Raw genomic sequence first — 19,220 nt, 5'->3', positions numbered from 1 at the left:
CCGTTAACAGGAGCTTCTTGGATCCTGGGTCTGTGTTTAGGGTAAGAATCAGACAAATGTATTCGAGATGTCCCTGATCTGTACAAAACCCAGGAGAGGGACAAGAACTGGGGGGGCGTTCCCTGTCCCCAGCCATGTCCCAGGCACAGGGGAAGTTGACTTCCCCCTGCAGCCAGGAGTGAGCAGGGGAGAAAACTCCAGCTCTGAGTCACATTTCCTTCCCCTGCTATCGTGCTGGGACAGAGGGACGCAGCCATGCTGTGTGCTGGCTTGGCCTCGCCACTGGCTTGGCTCTTGCAGGGCGAGCACGCTGTACGTATGCTGTGAAGAACAGGGATGGTGGTTTTGTGTTTGAATATTCTCACAAGTAATCATTTATGTCTTCAAGGCAGGATGCTCATCTTAACCATTTTCTTTCAATATATTCTCCCTGCGTTGTCTGTGTTTACAATGCAGTTCCTGCAGCGGGGTTACATGCTGGTTTGGGGGCCAGACGCTGTTGCTGAGTATTGCCAGCACTTACTCTGTCAGTCACGTTGGCCACTGTAGCTCAAGTGCCACCCTCCATCACAGAGATGAAGCCTTTCCATTTTCCTGACACTACTGAGGTTGCATTGATGTATCTGAATTTGTTCTTTCTGTCATGCATAAAGGTTGAATCTTAGGGAGTGTTCAGCTTTCTAGCCAAAGTCTGTGGGGACAAAAAAAGGGCAAATCCAGACTTTTGATTAATCCAGTTAAATGGTTCAGTTACTACTCACAGGTCTAATGGTCAACACAGCTGTGTTATCATCTGAATCCAACAACACCAACCGACTCAAGAGCTGGTGCTCAGTTCAGCACTAAAATTCACGACATGTAAGGATGGTGTTCAACAAAAACCCAAAAGATTTGCCTGATTGTCCTCATTCAAGCATGCTCACTGATGTGCCTTGTGATATTAGCAATATTTTCTTTTATAAATAGTTTTTTATTTTCAAGAAAAGGTAGTCCTACAAATACTTTTTTCTTAAGAAATTATATGTACGTCTATGTTTATGTGTTACATGAGGCAGATGTTGGTTTAAAGCTTAGTTCTTACTTAAGAGATATCTTTCAGTCTGCTGAAAGGGGTTGATTAGTGTCCCCTAGCTGAACCATTTTTTTCCTCTGTTGCTTTGACCCATTGATTTAATTAAGGTTTAATAAAGAGAGGGCTGAAAGATTGTTAAAAATCCTTTTTTTTTCTTTTCACGGATCTGACCTATGCTAGTCTGTCAGTGCATTTTTGACTCGCACATGCCCTCTTTAATATGTAAGCACACTGATACAGCGGTTGTCTTCCTTAGAGCCAGTTGTTTTTTTCCCTCAATGGTAGATCAGATTTAATTTTGGTTTTAACCAAAACAAATGCTTTTCTGGAGATCTTTTATTTTAGTGAAAATAAGTAATGAAAAAGTAACCAAAGCAAGTCACAGTATCAAAAGGAAAGACCTTAGAAATCTTAGTGGTGACCCTTTCTTTCTTTGTTTCCTTTCCCATCCTCCTCTTGCCAGCAGAGAAAGAGGAAGAGAAATGAAAACTCTGGTTTTGTTTTCCAATTAAGTAACAAGAATGAGTGGAAGTTTATGAAACATGGAGGGTTATTCATTGAAAATGCTTGCTACTTTTCAACTTTGTGACTTGCCTAGGTCAGTGTTAATGCTCAAAAAAAATACTTCATGCTACTTGTCATATTGCCAACCTCCCCTTTTTCCTTTCCCTTCTCCTCCCACCAGCTCTGCAGTTTGCTGCTCTAGAGTGAGAAAAGCTTTTCTCAGCATGCTAATTTTGCCACTGAGCAGGCTCATCTGTATCTTGTAAAAGGGAGATTACTGCAAATGTGCACCCTCTCCACGCTCTGCTTCTGTGGTAGGAGAGGACTTCTGGCGCTGGGGCTCCCAGCATTATCCTGTCTGCTCCAGGACAGCGACAACAGTCTTCAGAAGAATAAAAAAGGTGAAAAAGCCCTAGCTGCAACTCCAATGAATGGCTCTAATGTGCTATTCGTAGCTTCAAAGGGTAGCATTGCTATCCACAGTGGCAGTTTGTGGTTGTGAACCTTCTTAGATGGCTCTTATGCTCAGATTTCTGTACTTCAGCTTGTTAGCAGGAGAGCTGCCTGCAGGGCTCCAGCAGGTTTGCAGTATGGCAGGATATGCACTAAAATAAAAATCTGGTTAGTGGTGGTGTGATCCCAGTGCTGGCTGGGCACTGGCAATTAAACCTGGATGAGAATAAGCCACCTGGACTTTGGGACTCCTGGGATATGACATACCACTTGCTGAGGGCCATCCCTGCCCAAGAAAGCACTAAAACAGGTGTATAAATCCTACTGTGTTCAATGGGATTTAGGCACCTGCTTAAAGTTAAGCACTTGTTTAGAGAGTTTCCTGAATGAAAGCCTGACAATTGTGCCCATGAGTAACTTTGAAATTAGTTTTAATTTCCTCATCATAACCAGCTGTCATGAGTCTGTGTGAAAAGGGTTTGATTTTGGAAAGATGAAAGACTTCCCAGGCTCTTGGCTTTTGTGTAAGCGCCCTTCCTGGATGCTCAGCACCCTGCTGAGCTACAGCAGTTCTGCTCAGCCCTGCTTTTATTCTGGGTTGCTCCATGGTCCCGCAGGGGCTGCAGTGCCAGCCTGGCACTCTGCAAAGCAAACTGCCCTGCCAGCAGCTGAAATCGCCTGACTGCGCCTTGCCGGCCATATCCCATCTGAGGCAATCTCTGCAGGCTACAAGAGAGGAAGAGAAAGTCCACGCTGTATTCAGTAGGTGAGTGAAAAGGAAAGTTAGTGGAGGGGGTGAGGAGATTTGTGTCCAAGTGGAAGAGTTAGCTGGACCTACCGCTCAGAAACATAGCAGGTACCAAGTCCTTTTGTGTCAGGAGTCTGACGGGAGTCAGAAAGCTTCAAGAGCTTTTTCTTTTAGGATTTTTTTTCCCTCTATAACCATTTCCTTTTACAACAGAGTTTGAGAATAAACTTGAAAATAAATCCAATATTACACTTATAGCAACCAGTCTCAAAGGAAAATAAAAATCCAAGAAACTCAAATTACTACTTAATTCTGTATATGCACATGTTTACATGCATCATCTAGTTAAGGCAAGCAGGACTGTCCATGTAGCTGAGAGTTATTTTAATTTTTCCTCACATATATGGTTAATTAGTCAATGGATGATACCACTGTTGTGTAGTTCTTGGAAAGACTAGATTTGCAATTAAAACATTTTAAAGGCTTTCTTTTGTAGAGTCCTTAGGTAATTAAGCTGAAGTGTGTGTACATTTCCATATATAAATGTACTGGAGCAGTGGTAGCTGATGTAGTAGTTAAGGTCAGGAAGAAACCAGCCTTGCATTTAGAGTCTTTTTTCCAATACCTCACTCAAAACCTCCCTAAATCTAAATTAATCTTCCAGAAATGTATGGGAAATTTGGTTTATGAGGGGAAAAAAAGGACTTGCGTTATTACCATCGTCTATCAGTCTTCCCTCAGCGTGACTCCATTCATTTTGCAATGTGTGGCTGTTCAGCATTGCCACCACTGAACTGCAGAAGACTTTTGCTAGAATAAAGCATATCACAGGAACAGTAAAGTTGGGGTGCCCCCACCAAGGCAGGAGCAGGGGCTCAGCCCTCTGTGGCTGGGGGCAGATGTTGGGGAAGCCTTTGCCTGGCCCACAAGACAGGACTTGGGGACAGCATGGTGCTCAAGTCAGCTGCAACAAACCTGGCTCTGCTGCTGTGACCTGCTGCAGTGCTGCTGTGGCCCATTCCCCTCCTTGAAAACCCCTGCTCCGGCTGCAGCTTGCCTCTCCACCTCCCAAAACCATTCCCTGTCTTGCAATCTTGGTTCCTCTTCTCCTTGCCAAGTACACTGACTCCAGCCTGATCTGAAAGTTAATTTTAACAAATAACATCTTGGGCCAAGCCAAGTTAGGATCTGGAGATAGGACACGCTGTGGGAAGGGAGCAGGGTGGGGGGGTGTAAGAGAGCATGAACACTCAGCCTTGTAATATGTGTGAGAGCTGATGCTCTCTGAGCAATCGAGTGCTTATTATTATTTCTCTTGGATAGGTCACCTGGGAGTGGAGGAATTTTTCATTTTAAATTAAAAAGAAATCTTTTATAATGCTCATTTCTGAAAGGAAAAAAAAAAACAAACCCACCTCATCATGGAAGCAATTAGATGGAGGACACATTGAAAGCAGTGATTAGTTGTTAATTTTTGAGTTGTTGGCCCTGACAGAGGTTTTTTTTTTGTCAAGGATTTTTTTTAAAGGTGTCTTTCATATGCCTACAGTCCAAGGTTACTTCTCACTCAATAGTAATTACCATATGTCCATTACATGCTAGAGTCTGCTTGAGGTGGATGCAGTGGTCCCCATCAGAGTGTGTGCCAAGTCGAAATGCCAGCAGCTGTGTGAGCCACGGGATAATTGTTCCTATCTGCTTCTTCTCTTTTCCAAGTCCCAGTAAATGTTCTAGGGAGTAACTTCCCCCTTCCTTGATGTGACCTGAAAGTACAGCCCTCCAGTTTGCATTTCAAGTTCCAAGTCAGCCGTGTCAAGATTTGAACAAAAATCAAGGATAATGGGTCAGATGTAATTAAGAGGTAAAACTACTGGTGAAATAGCTGCACATTTTGTATTTCTTTCTTTCTGCCCATCAGATTACAAACCTCAGTCCCACCACCTCTTAAAAAACCTAATCTGTAACTGCGAACCCTGTATAACTGCTCTGTTGTATCAGATGGAAACCAACTAACCAGACACCACAATACAAAAAAATAAGCACATTGTACGTCAGAAAAATATGAGGCTGAAAACACAGAAAAAAGTGCAGTCTTGTTAAAATATGGACATGGTCCAGTAATGGAATGAGTAGGGAAACTTGAATGGATCAGAGTCAAAAAACACTCCGCTTAATTCTTGGGGTTTTTTATTCACCATTCAGCTTACATCAGTGTTAACATCTACTGAGAAATGCAGCCATTTACAATTTGCAGTTCAATGTGTTACTTTAATTAGTATGAAAATTAAAGGGCAACTATAGGCCAATGTGAATGATTATGGAAATACATGTGCATCACATGCAATGCTCTCATTTAATTAATCGTCTTGTAAACTATATCGAGCACTTTAAGTCAGTTGCTGAGTATAACAACTCTATTTTAAATAACCACTTAATACTTAACAGGATGTGGAGAAAACACTATAGCACACGACTGCTTCTCAAGTTTCAGTGTCTGAGATTTTTTAAAGCTGACCCAAGTCAACCCAAAGAATGTTTAACACCCCATGTCTGAACACAAGAAACTCTGTGATGTACAGACATTCAATTACATTTTTTAAAAAGTGAGAAACATTTTGTAAAATAGTGACTTTAGAAAACTAATTGGCAGCAGCAAACTTGAGAGTGAAGGCCAAAGCTAGAGGGGACCTTTTACTACAGTAACTCTAGTCAAGGAAAATGAAAATAAAGACATCTTTGTTTCTTAGTCAAATTAGCTGATTAAGAAATAAAACATTTTAACATGCTTTAAATGCAGCATTAATTATTTATATGAAAAAAATTAAAGCCAGATTCCATGAATTACACTTTGTGTGTGTGAATTGAACGTTACGGGAATAGTAATCCTTTTACATTCATGCCTTACTTCATTAGGCAAAACTAAATATTAAGGGCTCTATTCATTCAAAAAATTCTTATGCATTCAGGTCACACCTTTTCTATGGCCTTTTTTTTTTTAAGAGTACAATTTACAGCACTGATTTTTAAATATGATTCAGAAAAAGGCAATCTAATTCTACAGGATGGGCTCTAGTAAATGGATGTGTTTAGAAAAGGACAAAGATACAGTGGTGGGTCTTGCTTGTCATCAGTGAAAGGGCCCAGAGTAAGTCATATTGTATGCTCTCAAAGCTACTGTAATAACATGGAAAATCAAATGCATTACTGGTAGAGAAGCTCTGAACTCTGTGAACCTTTTTTCCTATAGATTGATTAGTAAATAATTTCCCCCCCTCATTGATTGTTTCCAATGACTGGTCAGTGCTTTATTCAGGTGAATGGAGAACAGAGGTTATTTACTCGGGCAGGTGTGTTCAGGGATGTACTTTTCTATTTTCCATATATGCCCCTTTTAGCAATGGTGTGTCCCATGCTTGGCTCCCCGGGAGGAGAGTCCATCCACTGAAGCTGCACTGATCTGTGGGATGTGGATAAACATCTGCTGATGAGGCTGGGATCATCAAAGTCACTTGTCCGCTCTTCTTTGAACGCAGACCCATGAGGTAAGGAGCTGGTGAATTAATTGTTTTGCTAATACATATTCGAAAAGAAATAAGAATTGAACTCTGGTTTGTTTCAGCTTCTTTCCTTGGGTGTTTTGTTGTTTTTTACTGACTGAAGAGAGGAACAGCTAGAACTGTGCAATGATGATAATCTTTAACTTTCAAAATAATTCAAAGATTCACTTAACATTAAAATAATAACTTTAAAAGAGAGAGAAGAAAAACAGCAAGAAATTACCACAAAGGGGTTACCCAGAAGCTTGCAAATTGTCATCTGGCTGAATTTAAATAAACTTTTGGGAAACAAAATATTGGGAAATGGGACAAGGCATCAGATGGTTGGGTAAGATTGATGTATTTAATAGTTTAGTTAATATGGATCAACATCTGCCTTTAGTTACATCTGCACAACCCTCTGACTTCAGCAGAGTTGTACTTTTGGAACCAAGTTTGGACCAATGTTTTTAAATAGGCCCCGGTGCAGAATATCTGCAGAGAGCCTGTGCTGCTCAGTGCCGGTGTAACCAGGCAGCTCTGGAGAGAACGGGTAATACAATATGTTATTGTTTCTCATGTAATTTTTAAAATACATTGAGGAGTAATATATTTTTTTATAATAGGGTGCTCCCTGTCTCTTTAAGTAACTGTCAGATGTAGGATGTCCTCGTGCCAAAATGCTACGGTCTGCTCCCTCTGTGCAATTGTTAATTAAATCCATCCCTTATTGTAGAGCCTGCCTAGTCTCTTACCCATTTTGCTTATCTGCGATACCAGATGATGCTCAGTAATTCATGGCCAACCTGCTCCCACCTTCAATAGGGCCTCCTGTGCACTGACCTTAACCAGCTTCACCTTTTTGTTATTCCCAAGGAGAATGGAGCCCCGGAGGCAACAGTTTTATCAACTTTTCCTGTTGACCAGATGATGGTTCAGTGATAAATAAATGGAGTGCGCTTGAGCTGGAGGCCTCCCACACACTGTCACATCTTGCCCTTCTCCAGCTCCTGCTGTCTGCCTGGATGCAGAGCTGTGCAGGGAAAGGGGACTGTCCTCAAAGGGCACTGCAGGCTGCACCACTGCAGGCGGGCAAGAACCGCTCTTGCCTATCCAGGTAATGTTCTTCTGCCAGTCATCACATCAGCTGAAAACTTTCTCTGCTTGTTACTGAGCTATGCCACCTGCAAATCTCTTTACCCCACCAGTAAGGCTGATATACAGGAGCTGGTAGGAATATTTTCATAGCTGACAAGCTGTTTCCCATGAACAGTGTCAAAGATTTAAAAGCCACTTCTGCAAATGGGACTTTCTGGCAAATATAGACTAAGCAAATCTTTTATTATTACCATATGGCTAGAAATACTCCTAGAGTTCTCCTGGAAATGGGTACTGTACCAGCAGAAAGCAATATTCTGTTGGCCTGTGCATTGCCTCAAGGGTATTTACTATGGTAATAAGATCAGTAATTCATCTCCTAAAATCACTGGGAGTACAAATGCTTATTTAAGTAGATGGTATCTTGATTGCAACTGAGTCAGGAGAGCTCTTAAAGCTGCCTGTTTAGGCTACAGATCTTCTGTTAAAGGCAAAGGGCTGGTGGTTCTTGGTAAACACAAGAACATTGTGTTTCACAGTTACCTTACATTTTCAGCAATTCACAGCAGACGCACAGTACATCCCTTGGCAAAGTGGGAATGTACAAATATGTCAGGAAATTATGCCTATTGGGTTTTTTTCTTTTTTCTTTCCATAACAATGTAATGGAATTGATATAAATCTCTCTCCATCTCCAAATGGTTGGTTAGAACAAAAAAGACAGAGAGAAAGCCATACTCCAGCAGCACATGGAGCCATCCGAATCCCACTGTGCTGGGGAATGCAGCACCAACATAAATTAAGAGTCAGCCTTGGCCCAGAAAAACAAAAAGGGAAAGATCTGGGGGTAAAATTATTTGCTTTGTCACAGAGTAGGCCAGTGTCAGAGAAGTATCCTATGTTCCTGAGACTCTTGCAGCCTCCCATCTGCTAGCTCACAAACTCAGCGGGCCTCTTCTCTGGAAGTCCTGGAGGAAGAAGCCTGCAGTCTTGCTCAACCACTTTTATTTTGTTGTTGTTTACAAAGCTGATCAAAAGAAACCATGGGTTTATGGCAAAGGCATAGAAATGGGAGTTTAAGGACCTAGTTTTTAATCCCAAACTCTGCTGCAGGAAGTCTTCATAGAAAGGATGATACAGTCCAGAAATACAGAGATTCTTCAAATTGTTTTGTTTGAGGAAAACCACAGTTTGACCTCTGAGAATCCAAAATCAGTGCCCATAGCCCTGTTCCAGGAAAGTCTCAGGTGGTCCATAGTGTTTCACATTGGTGATGTGGCATCAAAGATGAATCACAGAAAAACTGAGCTAGAAGTGCCTAAAACAGATGTTCTCTAGTTTGCCAAGAAGCCTGAGCCCTTAATGAGGACATGTGGCTGAAATGGAAAGCATTAGCAGTTTTCCTGCAGAATGTTGTTCTGTATTTTAACTTCATCAATACTGTTCCTTCTTTGCACAGTGATTAAGCTAAATATCACTGAGGCGTGTGCAAACTTGATGAGAGAAATATTTGTTTGTGCTCTCTATATATTTCAGAAATTAAAGATTTTTCAGCAGGCACAATTCTGCCTTGTGAGCCAAAACTTTCACTCTAATTTTTTCTGCAGTCATGGAGCATGACAAACATTTGAAATAACTTTCACCAGCTTGATCACTGTTGTCAGACAGAGTATATATGCAAATGAAACTAATAAATTTTGCTGAAGTTCTCTGGATTCCACCAGAATGTATGGAATTGTCTTTCGTTAGTTAACAGCGCTTAACACTTATGTAGCAATTTCCATCCTTGGTGACAAGCTTATTAATCAATGCAACACCTCTGAAAGGAGCATTGCTATGTATTCCTATTAGAGTGTGAAATTTAAAATGTATGGATGTGCTCTGAAGTGTTGGTCAAATAGCCGAAGAAACCTGGGTTTCAAATTTGGGAGTTTGTGGTTTCTGTCCGATGATTAGGCCAGACTCCTTTGACACACAGACTCCTTTATGTGTTTAATAGATCAAGCTCTGCTGGGTTTAGAGGCACACATCAGCATGGCCATACTCAGACTTTGAAATGTGGTGATAACACAACCGTATTTTATAATTGCTGCCTAGAGGACCTGAGATGGGGATGCAGCACACGGCTGCAATTTGCTCTTTGCAGCTTTGTTAAGACTCACAGGAGCTGGAAGGTGTGTTTCCAGTAGACAGTAAATAGGGCTGTGCTAAATGACCCCTACCTTTTTTCATGCTAATAGGTGTGACAGTGTTGGTTTAACAAAGAAGTCAATCCTGACGTAGCAATGATAATTTTGTCTAGAGTGAAATCCATTGAGTTCCTTCACCTCTTTTCTGTGCCGGCTATTGTAGGACACAAATGGTACCGCTGATCTGCTGTCCTTGCAGCCAAGAAAGTGTCAGATGAGAGTGTTTTCTGCCTGCTACATCCTAGGAAAAAAATGTGTATTCTATCCAATAAGCTTAGTTTGGGAAATGAGTTTTGTTCACTGTTACCAGGTCTGCAGAAGCCACCAGACAAGCGCAGTGAAAAAGGCCTTCTATAAAGGGTATAATGAAAGACAAACCATTTCAGTTGGTGACTAGAGGCATATCAATAAAGATCATCTCCTACATATATCAAGTGATTGATAGCAAGTTTGAAAGCTTTTTCAGTTTTCTGGTGGTGCCATCCAACTGCAATAAAACACATGGATTTCTCTGCTACCCTTGCAGATAAACCCCCTTCATGCTGCATGTAAGAAGAGCTTCAAGAATAAAATAAAATTAAAAAAAAAAGGTACAGGGTGTTATTACTTTTAAGAAGCTCAGTCTATTGCATTGCTTTTAAGGGTGACAATATCTAAACTATAGCAGAAGGGGAACTGTTAAACATCTTATTGCTTTGCTCTGTTGGTAGGCAGCCTCTGAGACTTAGTCAGCAGCCTGATGTAAATCAGCCTGCTCAGGGATAACAGCCCAGGACGTGCCCAGTGAGTCAGGAGAGGAGCTTTTGGGATGCCTGGAGGGGAGATTTCAGATGAGAACATCTACCTAAAAATTCACACACCTCTGGCAAACTCAGCAAGTGTAGTCACCGTGCTGGGTGCCTCAACAGGACAGACCGGGGCCATGGGCCAAACGGCGATGGCTCCCACATACCTGCCTGCAAGGCATAGGCTGCAGTCCCATTCTCACTGCCTGTCACCTCGATAGCTAAGTTGCTGCCCGTGGTTTGAGTTGGGGGCTTGTAGCTGCTCCACTCCCTTGTGGATGCTGAGTCTGGCCCCTCAGTGCGTCTGGTGCTTGGTCTCATGCTGTTAATAGGAACCGATTGCTCATGTTGAAAAGGACTCTGTGTTTTGATGAGTTGTGCTTCCAGACATTGTGAAACATTCACACCTAAAAGCTATGGAAGCATTATATAAGTTTGTATGACCAAAATCTGTATCTGTTTCATTGCCTCATGCTCATGGAAGTCTTGTGTCAGCTGTTGGAAGCCCACAAACCTTGGAGAAGTCAATTGGCTTCTAGGGAACTCTTACTGAGATCGATTTTATAGTTAGGTGTTGTTCCTTCTCACCAGAGAAGGAAATTCAGGTTCACGAGACTCCAAGACCTGGGAAAGCACCTTGAAAATACCAAGCTTGATCTGCTTCATCCACACACAACCTGTTTAGAAATTGGTTCCAGCTGCAAGGCTTGGGTTTGGATCTGGGTCCAAATATCCCTTAATGTAAAGGTGAGATCTTTATCCTGCTGATGCCAATGTGATTTCTATCACTGGCTTAAATGGATGAGAGTCTACACTGTGTTTTAAACCACAGAGTTTTAGTTTGACCTGTAGGTAACGTAAAGATAGATATTAACTGGGAAGTCTAAATTTCTGGAAGTCTTTCTCTCAGTAGTTCTTATTAAATTCACTACTCCAGCATAATGTAGCTTTCTGTTCTAATCATAGCATTGCTGTACTTGGGCATGGCACATCAAAGGGGTTACCTTGCTCTCGTAGCAGAATCCTCCTTAGGTTCACTCACTCTGGGGACCCACACTAGATTTCCCCAGTTCTGTGCACAGGCCAGATTTTCAGCTCCCTTTTAATCTTTGGCAATTTGAATTTATATGGAAAACTTACAGGTGACAGTCTGGCTACGTTGAGACAAGTAGGATAGAAACCATGTCAGAACAGTCCTGAAAGTCCTACGATGTGCTTAAAGCATTTCAAGAGAACCCTTGATCCAAAGTATCAAAGGGTTACAGTAAGATCAAGAAGAATTAAAACTGATGGTGTGCCAGAAATCACGTGCAGCACAAGGTCATTACTCACCCTCGTTAAAGCGGTCTCAGTACTGTGGCCTGATCTGAAGCTTAATTGAAAAGTTTCAAATGATACATTATAACGAAGACAAGACAGCCACTGCCCATTCCACGACCTCTGCTAAAAAAGGCAGATCGGTAATAGGGCAGAAATCTAAGCAATTGCTTGAGGAAAATCAAGGCCTAATGAGGTATCCACTTCAGGCTTTCAAAGGCAAAGGAACCTCTCCCCGATGCTGGAGAGAAAGCAAGGGCTGATGTGAACAGGTTCCTACATCCAGGGAACAGGCCATCTGGCCAGGGTAGCCACCGTCCTTGGCAGTGGAGGGAATACAAAGAGCAACACCATATCTGTAGCGCAGGTTTTCAGTTGTACAAAGGGTTAGTGCCGTGGCCTACGACAACCTCCTCTCAGTTGCCTTCTTTTGCAATCGTTTTCTGTTACCCTAGACCTTGACCCAAATGATCATAGGGAGCTCATCAGGTCTGAGTTATTAGTTGTGTTAGGAACCAAGGCAGTGGCAACAGGAGATAGCTGACTGCTGATGTTATCAATTTTCCCTAAAAATTCACAAAAACCCCCAAACCCGTTGATGTTCCACTTGAGCGTGATAACAAACTGCAAGTCACAATTACCCAAAGAAATCAAGTATCTCCTTGGCATCTTCCTCTTATTTTGTTCTATTATCTGTTCTAGCAGAGAGGTCAGTGCCCATATCCCCATGATTATCTCCACATCCAGCTGCCAAATTGTGAAAGCTGCTCTTCCTGGGCTACTGCTCGGGCAGCTGTATTAAAGGGTTTACACGTGCCCCTGCCCGATGAGCAGTTAGTGTGGAATCACCTTTTAGTCTGCACAAGCCAAATGGTTTTTCATCTTGCCCATTTTAACCCATATCTGTAGGCTCTGCTTTTGTGAGGAGAGGGTGTCTCTCCAAATTCCTATCTGTTTGCTGAGCAGGTTTGCTTGCTGTTCCTAATCTCTCCTGTTTTGGTAAGATCTCCCTCCTGCCTTGAGATACACTAGCCATGGGAAGCTAGACCAGACAAAAACATTGTATAAGGTTTCAGGTTCAGTGACAGAGTACAGCCTTCAGTGATGGTCTTGCTTAAAGGCATTACCCACAGTGACAAGTTACAAAAATTGTTTAGCACCGTCAGCCATTTTCTTTGGCCTTCAAGTTCCTCCCTAAGTACAGTTCAAATCAAAGTACCTGCTTTCTTTGCTCTGAATCCCACTTTAATTATCTTTTGCTTTTTCTTGTAATTTCTTTCAACTTTAAATACAGAGACTGAAAAAGAAGGCTAATATAAAGAAAAAGTTGCAGTAAAATAACTAAAACCCCATTTATGCAGCTCTTCAGGTACTGTCTTGAAGACCACGAGAGGTGCAACTGGCTTCACTGGGACACCCTTAGGCTTAGCATTAAACCATGTGTTTTGCTGAAGTAAGACTTTTAATATATGACATATGGCATCAGCTCTACAAAATATTACTGGTTGGCTGACAGCCCTGCTTCTGTCTGTTGCTTGTAAATTAATACTGTAAGTCTGTGTGGGTAAATAGGTTGTCATCACCAGTGCCCGTGGTCACTGCAGGCTGCACCCACGAGCCTTAGGACTCTGCATCCGTACTTTCCTCAAGAGGGATTTGTGTGTTAAGCTGCTGGTGCTGTACCCATGAAAGCAGGGGGTGAGCAGTCCTGCCTGGGGAGGAACCACTGCCACTGTGTTTTCAGGTCTCCGAGGAGCTCTGGGACAGCACAGGAGGATGGGGCACTGCCAGCTGCTGCATGAGAGCTGCCACGGTGGCCGGCCGGGCTCTGCATGAGCTGGAGCCAGACACAGCGTCAGCGGGGCAAGCAGTGAGAAATGAGCTGCCTGTACCAGCCTGAAGGTACAGTGTCAAGAGGCATTTCTTAATATATTGTTTCTTGTTAAGAATCATTGATTGATTTAGCCAATACAGGATTTTTTTACTCATTTTACTTGTATATGAACAAGGACAAAATGCAGATGGAGGGATGCCTAGCATGTCTTGGGAATGGGCACCAGTCTGCTCTTCTCAGGTGTCTGCTAATCTCAGCTAGGGCTGATCTTTTTGACTTCAGGGTTTAATTTTCCTCATCTGTTGCAGGGAGTACAATTGCCCACACTTTCCCTGGGTCATTGCAGCATTCAGATGACTCACTGGGTCTCCCTGCTCACCTTACAGTATCTTGGGCTAAGGAAAGTTAAGGCCAGCCTTGATTTGTCTGTTCTACAGGAGTTGTATGCATGTGTGCATGTGGGGGTGTGCGATGGGCCATGGATCATGGACTGGCCACTGCTGATTTGGCTATGAAGGATAAGAAAAACTTCCAAAGAACTTAATGTGCTATGGGGGGTGGGAGGGAGTGAGAGTGGCCAGTGAGAAGATATTCTACCTATATGCAACACACTAGCTTTGCTGAGTTTTAAGAAACGAGAGGGGAAAAATCCTTTAAAAAATGCAGATACTGGAATCCATGTGGCAAAAAATAGGGCAGTTGAGTTATCAGTAGCTGATGAGAATATGAGAAGAATAATTATTGTATAGCTCTATTAAGGAAATTGTACTGCAGCTCAAAAGAAAAAAGAAAGAAAAGTCACCAAAGAGACCCCAGTGAGTTACTTCAGGGAGAAAAATAGCTTCTATTATATGAATAGAAATATCAGCTTGTTAGCTTAGCAGATCGCTCTGGACACTTATGGAAATTCAAAACATTTCCATATATCCCAGTCCAGCATGGAATTAAAGTGTTGTAAAGCTTCCCTGGAAGCCAACATTTATCTAATATGTAAGCATATTTAGATTTAATTTTGAAGTGGTTGTTAAAGGCTATCCTTTGGCTGCACTCTATCCTTTATTCTAACTTTTTTTTTTTAAGTGTTGAACTCTGAGATTTTTATGCTAAGAAAAATGTACTTTCAGAACCAGAAATGCCTGAATGAGCAGTTACAGCATGTACTAACCCTGAGAGATATCCATTGAATCTGCTCTCCTCCTCCCATTTACTTGCTGTTTTTCCAATCATGCCTTGCATTAATGTTCTACAGTTAGCTAAACTGTGTGTGTTATATTTTAGATCTATTTTTGTTTTGTCTAAAAAATTTCCAAATTGGCATTAAGTATTCAAGATGTAATCTCTGTAGCAGGAAACTAGTTATCAGATTCATATAAAATAACTGGGCAATAGAAATAACTCTGAGCAGAATGCATTATTTTTTTTTCTTAGAATTAATTTAGAGGGAATTTAATGCCCGTGAAAGGTGCTGGATTGCAACATCAGAGAACTGAAGCTACTATTTAACCACAGAACAGTTACAGGATGGGAGATGGCTTTACAAGATTCCCCATGAGGGTTGACAAAATATTTGTCTCAGGTTTGGTGCCTTTCATCTAGCAGGAACAACCAAGCTTTCACGTGTCAGTAACAGTCACTCTCAGGTTGTAAGCTTTCACCTCGGTGATGGAGGGAGCCCTTCTTTAAAAGAGGGGGGATTTTGTTTTTGTCATTACTGGCTAACATTTATAATGTGGTTCAACCTAAAACCTAGATTTACTACAGCTGAGTTGGCACATTGCTGTAAGGGACATTTCCTGGGTCAGAAATTCAAAGCATGAGGTGTGTCCATGCTGTCCCTGCCCCATGCCACAGAGGCAGGTAGAGCTGGAAGAGAAGGAAGGGGCAGACACTGTGACCTGCACCCCACCACATGCTCTGCCACCATCCTTGTGATGCCCCTGTGCTCGGACACCTTCAGAGGGGCTCTCAGGCCCAAGGTTTGCATCTTTTGCTTTATGTTGCCACCTGTTTCTCAGAAGAAAGATGAGAGTGGCAGGCTGTAAGATGCTGTTATTGGAGTTATGCCAGGTCCAGGGTCCAATTCCTATCTTTTCCCATTTTTTCCCAACGTTTCCAGAATAGTCACCTCTGAAGGCCATGTATGGACTGCGTGGTTTGAATCTCAGGTCTCAGTAGTCAGGTTCCTACTAGACAGGCGCAGACAATATCGTGTGATAACTATTAGTCTTGCCAGCTGCAGGAGGCACCGAAAAGCATTTTTCATGATACATTTTAAGCTTCAATTTATATTTGCTGCTTAGTTAAATTGTTTGGTGTTGATGGTTTTTACTGACTTCATGAGGAAGTGGGGAAGCAAGTAGCCTCAGGGTAGTTTTTGCTAATTTCTCTCAAAGGGAAAGACTTTCACAGTACTGTCTGCCTCCCCACGAGCTCATCAGGGAAAGAAAATCACCCTTTCCGTGTTTCACATGTGCCTGGTCTCACAGTTGAAGGGCAAACTGCCCACAGGGAATGCCCAGCAGGCTGTCCACCACGGCTGTGCTGCAAGGCCAGCAGAAATACATCCATGACTGAATAGATCAATAGGCTTGTTACTGTAATGCAAAGTCAACTTATGGATGAGCCCACTAGGAACCAGTTAAAAGTCTTTTCCTCTGAAGCCACATTCTTCTGCTGGTTGTGGTATGTTGGACAGAGACTGCATTCCCTTGCGCTGGAATTTCCTGTATGAGCACTGCACAGGAGTGGATTTATTTTGTAGTCCTTGAGATTTCCGAGCTTCATGGATTTCACAGCTTTTATGCGCCATGAAACAAAAATCTGTTTTCTACTGAGGCATTGCAGAAAGGATGAGCATTTGCTGACTTGTTGGTCTTCCAAAGATTGATGCTCTCTAAGACCAGAGGTGACCCAGTCTGGGATTATCTCACTGAAGACTGAGGTATTAGTGACACAACTCTCATATAGCTCACATACGCTTCTTGCACTGATTTTTGGAGCTAAAAGAGATGTTTCCTTGTTTGTTGTCCATTTGCACCCTAACGCATTGCTGAGGGAGCTCATGTTGCTCCTGTTGTAGCAGGAATACGGTGGTTACAATCTCTAAAACACAACTAGGCAGGGCACGGACATCCTGCTTCAACATTTCCCACTCTACAGAAGTCTATCATCCTCTGGGCTTGTGGGCTTAGTGCCGTAAAGATGGTGTTATAGGTGAATTTTTTGTTGAGGGCTTTTTAGAGAGGCCTGTGGACTCCTCCTCTTCTCTCAGACTCACCTGACTACAGCCCAGCTGTGGGTTTCCTACTTCTTAACTTAATCAAAATTGCATTTCAGATATCTAACCCCCAAATTTACAGCTTCAATGAAATGGAAATAGGTTATGTAAGACTTTCTGCATAGAAATGTGTAATGTATTATACTATATTGAGTTTTGTGGAAGAGTGGAAAATATCTGTTTGGTTTTTGAAATACATTATGGAGTTATTTAGATGCCAAGTTTTTCATTGTTCTACTAATGTCTTCCTGATCTGTAAGTTTTTAAAAGTAAGTCATTATGCTGTTGCAAATTTTAAAATTATATATCTAAGAAATTTTGCACTGTGGTGTTGAGTCAGGTCTCAGACCTTTGCAGGAAACGAAATGGCAGCTGTGATTCTGTTTTCCCAAAACTGGCCCAGCTCATCTCTTCACCCCCTCTCCTTTATGCACTTCCCCACCTTCAACTGTTCTTGTTAAGCCGGTTTGCCAGGGGCCCTGAGTGACTGCTGAGGTGGACTAAAATGCTCAATCTTCCCAATATTTGTACTTTATGACTAAGGGTATTTGTACTTTATGACACTATTGGTTTAGGATTTTTTTAATCTAAGTAAGGATACTTTCCACCTTAATTGCATGCTAATTAACATTTTGCTTTGTGGAGGATTAATATTATATAAGCTGTAGCCCTACCCCAGTCACCTCTCTCCTGTACCTACAGCCAAGAAAACTGGTTTCTTTTTTCCCAAGGTAACTGTTGTGCTTCCCAGCAGGCCAACACAAATTTTCAGACTTGTGGCAGAGCTCCACAAATAATCAGTCAAACCTCCTCCACCCAAACCTTCTTGACAGAGTTTTTCTTTTATATCCATACATTCTTTTTTATTAATTTTGCCTCAGTAATCAATATGTCCCAAACATGGAGTGTCTTATGTGGGAAATTTCATAAGCCTCCCGCCCTTAGAGGAACACTGCCATGATGTCCCTGCTGCAGCTCCTGCTTGTCTGTGCAAGAGGATGTCAGAGCACTTGCTGATCTCATCTCTCCCAAGCACTAATTTAATTTGCAAAATGTTGTGGTTTTTTCTAAAGTGTGTGAACTTTCCTTACTCTGTTTTCTTGAAACATGAATTAATGCTCTGTTTTCATCTGTATGGCCTCGGTATGTATCCTGCCTTTGCACACAAGCCTTCAAAGCTGTGTGGCAAGGATGGTATGAAAACAAATCACCATTAAAGCAATGAACTTAAATTTTCTGTGAGTTCCACTGATAACTTTGCAGTGGTCCTTGCCAGTGACACCCTTATTGGTGCTCAGGTAATGGCCAAGCCACCACACTTGGGTGGACATGTCTCAAAGCACTAACATGATCACTGAAAACTAACTGAAGGTAAAGGGGAGCAGTAGGAAACAGCTGAACCATGGTGCACCCTTGCCTACAGATATAGAGTCAGGCCATGTACTGTGTGCTCAGGCAATGTGCTGGTGAGGTCGCGCTGCATAAATACAAACAGAACCATGGTAAAGTTTATAATTTTCATTGAATTCCTAGTTTTTCCCTCTCCAAACTTCATTCTTATCATTTATATTTGAAACCATCTGGCCTTTATAACAAGAGTTAGTATTGCTCTGTGCAGTATCCAGGCTGAGCTCTGGTTTGAACTACGTGTTTAAAATTCCCCTTGTTTTAAAATTTCAGCTGAGTAGTTTTAATTGCTTCTTCTTGTGAGCCGTGGTGTTGTACAGTGGGCTGCACATTGCTGAGAAGCTTCAGTCTAGAGGTAGTTGCACTTCAGTGCCAAGGGAAATAATAACTGGATGGATGGAAAGCATCTGGGATTGATGTGGTTTAAAGGTGCTGTTCGTGCAAGCTATTATCAAGGAAGGAGTTAGTGAAGAGATTCACTCTTAAAATGCAGGTGCTCTCGTGCTTTCTCTGACAGATGTGTTCCAACAGTGTTTTGAATTCTGTTTAAAATTTTAAAGAGCTAAACCTTCAGGCTCTTCTCTTCCTTTCTTAAATTCATTTCCCTGTTTAGATGAAAAAGAAACATTTTGGAACTTACTTTAAACTTTCTTCAAAAGAACTGCTGGAAAAGGAACATTCATGTGAAGCACATAAGCTGTAAACAAATGTTAAGCACAGCAGACGGGGCAATTTTAAACGTGCTAATGGACAGACATTAGACTGTAGGAATTTACCTAAGAGAAAACTTCAGATGTGGAGGGACTGCCAGGCGGGGATAAAACCCCAATGAACGAGCCAAATGATAGAAAAGTGTTACCAGAGTAAAGAGCTGTACATGTGAAATAAATACCAAAATAGGGAAATAGCGCCAGCAAAGATAATGAAAGATAGATAACATTTCAGTTAAGTAACTGATGCAGGAGCATGTACACACAGCCCGTACTGAAAATGCAAGCTC

General features: G+C 42.0%; 1 long non-coding RNA gene across 1 annotated transcript in view; it reads left to right on the top strand.

Annotated features, from left to right (window-relative positions):
• The first annotated feature begins 2,689 nt into the window (after window positions 1-2,689).
• The window catches only part of LOC129209452 (uncharacterized), a 42,225-nt gene continuing 25,694 nt past the window's right edge, over window positions 2,690-19,220 (top strand). The window contains exons 1-4 of the long non-coding RNA XR_008578082.1: window positions 2,690-2,795; window positions 6,173-6,319; window positions 7,190-7,430; window positions 13,447-13,604. This is a non-coding gene — a long non-coding RNA (uncharacterized LOC129209452). The remainder of the gene's footprint in view (window positions 2,796-6,172; window positions 6,320-7,189; window positions 7,431-13,446; window positions 13,605-19,220) is intronic.

The sequence above is a fragment of the Grus americana genome, chromosome 8, assembly GCF_028858705.1.
Source record: "Grus americana isolate bGruAme1 chromosome 8, bGruAme1.mat, whole genome shotgun sequence".
In the NCBI taxonomy this organism is placed as follows: domain Eukaryota; kingdom Metazoa; phylum Chordata; class Aves; order Gruiformes; family Gruidae; genus Grus; species Grus americana.
The sequence above is the reverse complement of the archived record's forward strand: the minus strand, read 5'-3'. Positions and strand labels throughout refer to the sequence as shown.